This window comes from Benincasa hispida, chromosome 2, assembly GCF_009727055.1.
Source record: "Benincasa hispida cultivar B227 chromosome 2, ASM972705v1, whole genome shotgun sequence".
Lineage (NCBI taxonomy): Eukaryota > Viridiplantae > Streptophyta > Magnoliopsida > Cucurbitales > Cucurbitaceae > Benincasa > Benincasa hispida.
In genome coordinates, this window is record NC_052350.1 from 59,280,852 (window position 1) to 59,288,317 (window position 7,466).

Consider the following 7,466-nt stretch of genomic DNA (forward strand, 5'->3'; position numbering starts at 1 on the left):
ATTTTGGGGATTTGTCTGATTTGGGAGCTGGGAACTCAGCTACACAAGATGGAATTCACTCCTCCCCCGAGGCAGGGGTAAGTAGATAAATAGCTCTTAAGGGCTAATTGTAGAGCTTGAACGATGTGGCGTCACGCACCTTTTCATGGCCAGAGAGGTGTTCACACATAGTAGGACTATGTTGTATTGTTCATTAGAGGGATCAGTGGTACTTAAGGAGGAAGATGTAATTACAGAGGCAAAACAGTAAATTGGCCTGCTGTAATTACGAGCATTTGTGAAGGGTCATCGTACTGATTATTGGTTATATCCAATGGACATAGAAATATATCTATGGCAAGAAGAGTTCAACTGTCGGTCTTTAATGGAATGCCTTACAGTTAACGGATGGTGGATATCATGACTAAAGAGTTTAGTCAGCTATTCATGTACCATTGGAGCTTCGTGCCATAGGTCCATAAGGTCCCCTTGGTAGCTTGGATACAAGTTGAGAGTTAGTTTTTGGGTCAATTTGAAATGTTCAAATTGACAAGAGGGAGTTCGATTATATATGATATAATTGAATATAATTAACTTTATGTATGAAATACATTAATTTGGAGGAAATTGGATATAAATATGATTTATATCTAGTAGAGGAAAAAATATTATAATTAATATTTGATATAAATTTATAAGTTATGAATGTGATAAGATCACATTCATTGGACGGTTATAAAGGAAATGGGAAGGCGCATCTTCGTTCTAAATAATGTATGAGTGCATTATAAGTAGCAGACGGTGTGTTGATCTCAGGGTGCGCGGATATTGGTAAAAAGATAGTGTCATTGTTTAGAAAAACAATGCATGTACGATAGTGACTGCACGATCGCTTACATATACGATATTACTAAGTGATCGCATACCGTTTACACAGTCGCACGCTATTATCTAAACGATCATTTACCTTTTTCCTAAGCGATCGTTTAGCTCTGGGAATTTACTAAACGATCATATAGATGATCTCTTAGTTTTTCCTACTGATCGTTTGGACGACTGCTCACCCTTTTTCCTACACGATCGTTTAGACGATCGTTTACCTTTTCCTACACGATCATATAGACGATTGCTTACTTCTACTACACGATCGTATACTTTACCTAAACGATCAAGCATATTGTCTATGCGATAGATGACCGCATCTCCCACTTGCTTGATCGTTGTGTACGGTCGCTTTTCCTCCTTCCCTCTACCAAATCCGAACAAAGCCCACACTTTGGATTCTCACTCCAAGAATACTGAGGGTTCTGAGTGGTGTTGTCTTCTCCGTTTCCTTCTGTTCGAGCCAGACGATTGGGCTTCAGAATCACTGTGAAGTAGAAATTTTCGTCTGGTATGATTATCCCTTTAGCATTATGAATATACGTTTGAATGTATATGCGGTAATTCTGTCACAATGAATTGGAAAGATCCGCTTCCGCTCCTAGGTACTCTCGAATAAGAGTTCCTTCAATTGGTATCAGAGCACTCGGTTTTCTGATATTTCAATTCATTGTTGCAAAAGAATTGCAAATACATTCTTGGTGGGTGCATTTTTACACTGTTTAATCGTTAAATTGTTGTGGATGTGCGGATTTATGGATGTTTTCGTGGATGTTAGCCTCGATTTGTTTTAATTCTTTTACATTTGCGGTTGTTTGTAAAGACCCTTGCATCATTGGGCATTAATAATTGTTATCGAGCCTGTATTCAAAGTCTGTTTGAGTTTTGAGTCGTTTGTGAAGAAGATCGGAGCAAGCGTTGCTGTTCTTCAAGGAAGGAGACAATCAAGTGTTGATCGCATCGTGCAGACGATGGGGTACGCAATCGCTATTGCTCGCATCGGTTAAATGATGGGGTATGCGATCAAGTGTTGATTGCATCATGTAGTCGATGGAGTACGCGATCGTTGTTGATCGTATCGGTTAGATGATGGAGTGTGTGATCCCTGTTGATCGCATCGGTTAAATGATGGGGTATGCGATCAAGTGTTGATCGCATTGTGCAGTCGATGGGGTACGCGATCGCTGATGATCGCATTGTGTAAACGATCGGGTAAGCGATCAAGGGTTGATCGCATCATGTCGAAGATCGGTTACGCGATCACTGAGTATCGAGTGTGTAGATGATGTGATGCTTGCGTATCGCTTAACGCGCACGCGCACTAGACGATCGTTTTGGTTAGCAAGCTTCATCGTTTAGTAGCTAACTAAACAATCGCTTAGTAACGCAAGGTAAATCGTTTACCTGACACCGCATTAAGTGATCGCATAGACGATCGTTTTGGTCAGCAAGCTTCATCGCTTAGTAACTTATTAAACGATCGCTTAGTAACACAAGGTAAATCATTTACTTGTCACCGCGTTGAGCGATCACATAGACTATTAGGCTTCGTTGCCTCATTATTGTCTACACGATCGTTTAATTTTGCTTCTATCGTCTAGTTCACGCTGGACTATCGTCTACCTACGACATTTACTACACGATGGAGTCTTCCTGGCGGTTCAAGACCCAGTTCGCTTGTGAACCAGTTTTCGTGATGAAAAATGTAATAGATAGGGTTATTTCATTCCGATTTTGTAAAGGCTCATTCCAATCCATTAATTCTTTATTTATTACATGCGATGTATGTTTTTAAGATGTCATAGAGTATACACATATAGATAAATCTCACCTTAGGTCATGCATATTCTCTTTATTATGAGTGTTATAATTTAGAGAAGCATGTTTTAATTTACATAAATGCATGCTCATGCATCATATAATATAAGGGTTATATTTATGTATGCTTTATTTATTTTTTTTAACGTTATATTTATAAGTGTTATTTATTTATTTTTTTAACTTCGTTATGTGGGATGATTGTTTTAGTTGTTTATTTTATAAATGGTTATAAAATGAAATTAGAACTAAAATAATTAGTAAAAGATTAATTTGTAGCAAGTCTATCTGTAGTAGACCTTTTGTCGAAGGTGGGTTCTGTCTTGGCTGGCGTATTTAAGATGACGACAACGGAACACCCCTACCTGGGAACCTACCTAGAAAGGTAATTTAGATAGATTTGATGCATGCATGCAAACTAAGGCCATTCCATTAAAGAGTTTAATGTGACTACTTGGATTTTTTTAAAGACAAAAGTTGTTTTTGAGCAAACTTTATAAATGACTTAGATCATAATCAGTAGCCGATTGTCTAGGTATATAGAACCCTACGGATAGACATTCAGTGGGAGGTTCTTGGGTATTTGATACTCAATTTTCACCTCTCGCGTTTCTCCCTCATAGTCCACACTGTGAGATCTACCCTCGACCTCGAGGCACCTTTGGCGTGTCCCCCCAACGGATGGTGTTTGGGTAGGTCAATATCAAGGTGGATGTGAGAGATGTTCATATTAAATGGAGCGGGAAGTGCGACAACATATTCCCTCGGCCTCCCTCGTTGGGATTGAAAAAGTTTCTACACATCCGCCTCGTGGCACCCTGGGAGTGTCCCCCTATAGGATGGCTGTTTTGCACGTTTCTTTATTTGATCTCCTATAAGAGGATAAGGTTACTTAGTCTCTTATCCTAATCTATCTTTTCCCTCATGGTGAGTGCATTAGGGCGGAACTCTAGGACCGAAACGAGGGGTTACACTTACGGGAGGATTGTTAAGTGTTAACTATTCTGAACCAACAAATAGTGGCTATTAGGTTTAGTTCCAAGAGTTGGTTTTTGCTTAATGGTTAAGAATGTTCTCATCCTAGTGAGGGCCATCCGATCACCCCACCCGGTGACATTTGTCCTGCCTCACTAGGGCATCATTGCAAAATAGAAGTCTTTTCACTTAGGGTACTTGAAATTTGTTTTGCTAAAAATTAATTGGTTAATTAAAATGTGGTTTTTGCAAAGTCTTATAAAAGGTTATTCGTCTTTTTTAGCAACGGTATTTAATGGCATCAACCACTATCAATTTGCTTAGCGCCGAAAAATTGAATGGCCAAAACTATTCAAGTTGGAAACATATGCTCACAACGATACTCATCATTGAGGATCTGAAGTTTGTCCTTTAGGAGGAATGTCCTCCTATTCCACCTCAGAACGCTACTGGTAGCGTACAAGCGTTGGACACGGCCAATTGAGAAGGCTCGAGCCTATATTTTGGCCAGTCTTAGTGATGTGTTGGCCAAGAAACACGAGTCCATGGTCTCAGCTCGTGAGATCATGGAGTCCCTACAGGGAATGTTCGAACAACCGTCTGGACAACTCAAGCATGAGGCTCTAAAACACATCTTTATCTCCAAAATGGAGGAAGACACCTCTGTTCGTGAACACGTGCTGAATATGATGGTCCACTTTAATGTGGCAGAGATGATTGGGTCTAAAATCGATGAGGGTAGTTAGGTTAGCATTATCCTACATTCATTGCCGGAGAGCTTCCTCCACTTTTTCAGCAATACAATTCTTAACAAAGTGGAATACTCCGTTACCACTCTCTTCAATGAGTTGCAGACTTACCAATCCTTGCTAAAAAGTAAAGAGAAAAAGGGAGGTGAGGCAAATGTTGTCTCGTCCTCTAAAAAGTTCTATCGAGGTTTGACCTTAGAAACCAAGTCTGCACCTTCCACTTCTAACTCTAGAAAGGGGAAGAAGAAGAAGGGTGGTAAAGGGAAAGAGAATGCGCCTGCTAACTTGCCACCCAGAAGAAGCGTCCACTGCCGATTGAAAAAGGAAAATGTTTCCACTGTAACCAGGACGGTCACTAGAAGAGGAATTGTCCTCGTTATCTGAAGGAAAAGAAGGCTGCCAAGGTGATAACGGGTAGAAATGCACGTTATCATAGTGCTAAGTTATTAAACAATGTTGGATTGCATTGATGAAAAATGATAAATTGCGTCCATTAAGCATAAAATCTATAATTTGCGGTCGCGTGCGTCAGCGCATTGGAACTATTGATTTTTGTATTTTTTTTTTGTGCAGAATATGCGTTAACACATTACAAAGATTGCAATCATAGGAATTCATCCCTCGAGCGCAACTTCACCGCAAGATTTTTCGTTGATCGTGCTCGCAAATACTCACCCAAGAAGAATCACCGCAACATGGTGGACGCATCCGGAAGAAAGGACAATTAAGATTGATGGGACAGAAAGTTGATAGCAGTCAGATCCAAATTAAGTTGACAGCCGGCGAATATCTCTCGGTGATTGGCCGCGTTCCCACATCTCTGTGGCGAAACAGGGACGAATGTAATGAACACAAGGTTGCTTCCATCTCTAGAAGTACTACTTGTTTTAGTCAACGCATTCTTCTAACCTTCTCTCGACATATCAGAATGATATCTTCACTTCTGCTCTCATAGGTGAAGATGCCGTCTAGCATGCCTTAGCTAAATGCATTTATCTCTTTAGCACATATTAAGTTACTCGTTTAATCCATATTAATTACCAAGGGATTAAAAAAACTTCATGGAGAAAATGATTAATGGAGGAACGAAAATAGACTGAAAAGTGGAAATGGAAATGATCGAGACATTCAATAAAACTATTTAGCGTCTGATACATGATTTGTGAATGAAGAGATTATGAAAACGAAATACAATTGATGAAATAAAGTTAGAAACAAATATAAATAAGCACCAACGTCTTGGCGCCGATCTAGATGGAGATTTGCTTGCCGATGTGGATGGAGTAAGTGGATGGATGAGCTTCCCTCTCAGGCTTGCTCAACCGGTAGTAGGGATCTAAGCACAAAGCTTCACGGTGGGGATTTGGCAGAATTGCACTGAGACTTTCCTCTCGGCCTTGTCTCTTCTCTTCTCGGATTTCTTCCGATCAGTACTCTGCTCAGCCTCTCTCTCAATAACTTAGCATCAATTAACCCTCATATCAAGTATACCCGTATCAAGTATATCCTCTCTGAATTCTATGAGGGTATTTATAGGTGAAATGACTTTTGCTTGTGGGCCCCACTTATTGTTATGGAAATTTCGAAGATGGAGGAATAAATATTCCTTCTGTTATGCAATCAGACCATCAAATCTGCACAACGGTTAGTTATACACGTGTCACAATCCTCCGCGTTTGCGTTGCTCAACTGCATCTTTCGATCGGGTGCTCGCATGCGGTGTTGTTTTTATTACCGCATGCGGTTGAAATTCAGCTCGGAATTGACTGTCGCATTGCACCGTCATTGCGTAATCGTCTCTTCATTGTTGATTGACGGGCGCAATGTGACAAAGATGCGTTGTTCAGTTTCTCGTTGAGCCTTGATCGAAAGTGGTGACTTGGTTTCCTGCAAAAGAGAATAGAAACATCCTCTTCTACCATCTTGATGATGTTAGTGGGTGTAATTGCGATAATTATATTTATTGTATTTTTGAGCTAATTTTCATACAATCGACGCATATTCCTTCTCTTTTGGCCGCAATATCTAGATAAGGCAGCATAAATAACTTGTATTTCTACAAGTTATCACACCCCTAAATTTAGATATATGCTTGTCCTCAACATATCTTCTACTAAGGTAATAATGCTAAATTTCCTCTCCTATATTTTTGTGTCGATTGGCTGCTCCGAATGTTACACTTAGGCACATTACTTCACAACGCAATTTTCTTCTATCCTTTCTAATTCTTAACAAAGCCCTACTTTATTCTTCTATATAACAAATTTCTACTTAAAGATGCTTTTCTAGTTTTTAAAATAGAATGTTTATCTCTTCTTTGTCAAAACAACTTGATATGTCTATATGCGGTGGTCAAATCTTGCGTCATTTATTAGAGACTGTTGGTCATGATTGCACCCTTCGTTTTGGCTTGTTTCCACGGGTTTCATGCGAACATCCAACTACGGTTGTGTACCAATTTCAACTTTAACTTATGATATTCAGAGGAGTTGTCTCTTGCATTCTTTTATATTTTTTTTATATATTTTTTTTCTTTTCATACTGCGTTGTTCTTGAAAACCTACCTTCGTTTTGGCTTGCTCCTACGGGTGTCATACGAACATCCAACTACGAGCAGCTCCTTTCATAACTAAACTCTTATCAGGTTGGGATTATTTTTGAGGTTTTCCTTTTCACTGACATTGGAGTTTGGCATAATTTTTTTTTGAAAATATGAACTCATTTTCTTAATGACCGCATATTCTTGATATTATCTGCTTAGACCTTCCTCACCCCCAAATTTAAAGATGTGTAAGGTCCTCATTGCGTTGTTTGGATAGACTAGACAAACACTTAGAATAAAAATTTCAAAAAGAAGGTTTGAGCAGAACTTTGAAAGATAAAAGGTAAAGTACTACTAAACTAAGGATTAACTAAGTGTTAGTCAGAATTTACGAAGTATGGGAAATGTTTCTAAGTATAATATATATTATATCATGGCAGCGCAATGAATAACGCAAAAAATAAAAGATTAGAACATCGCAAATATTGTCAAAGGATGATAAAGAGAAAGGCACAGGCAAA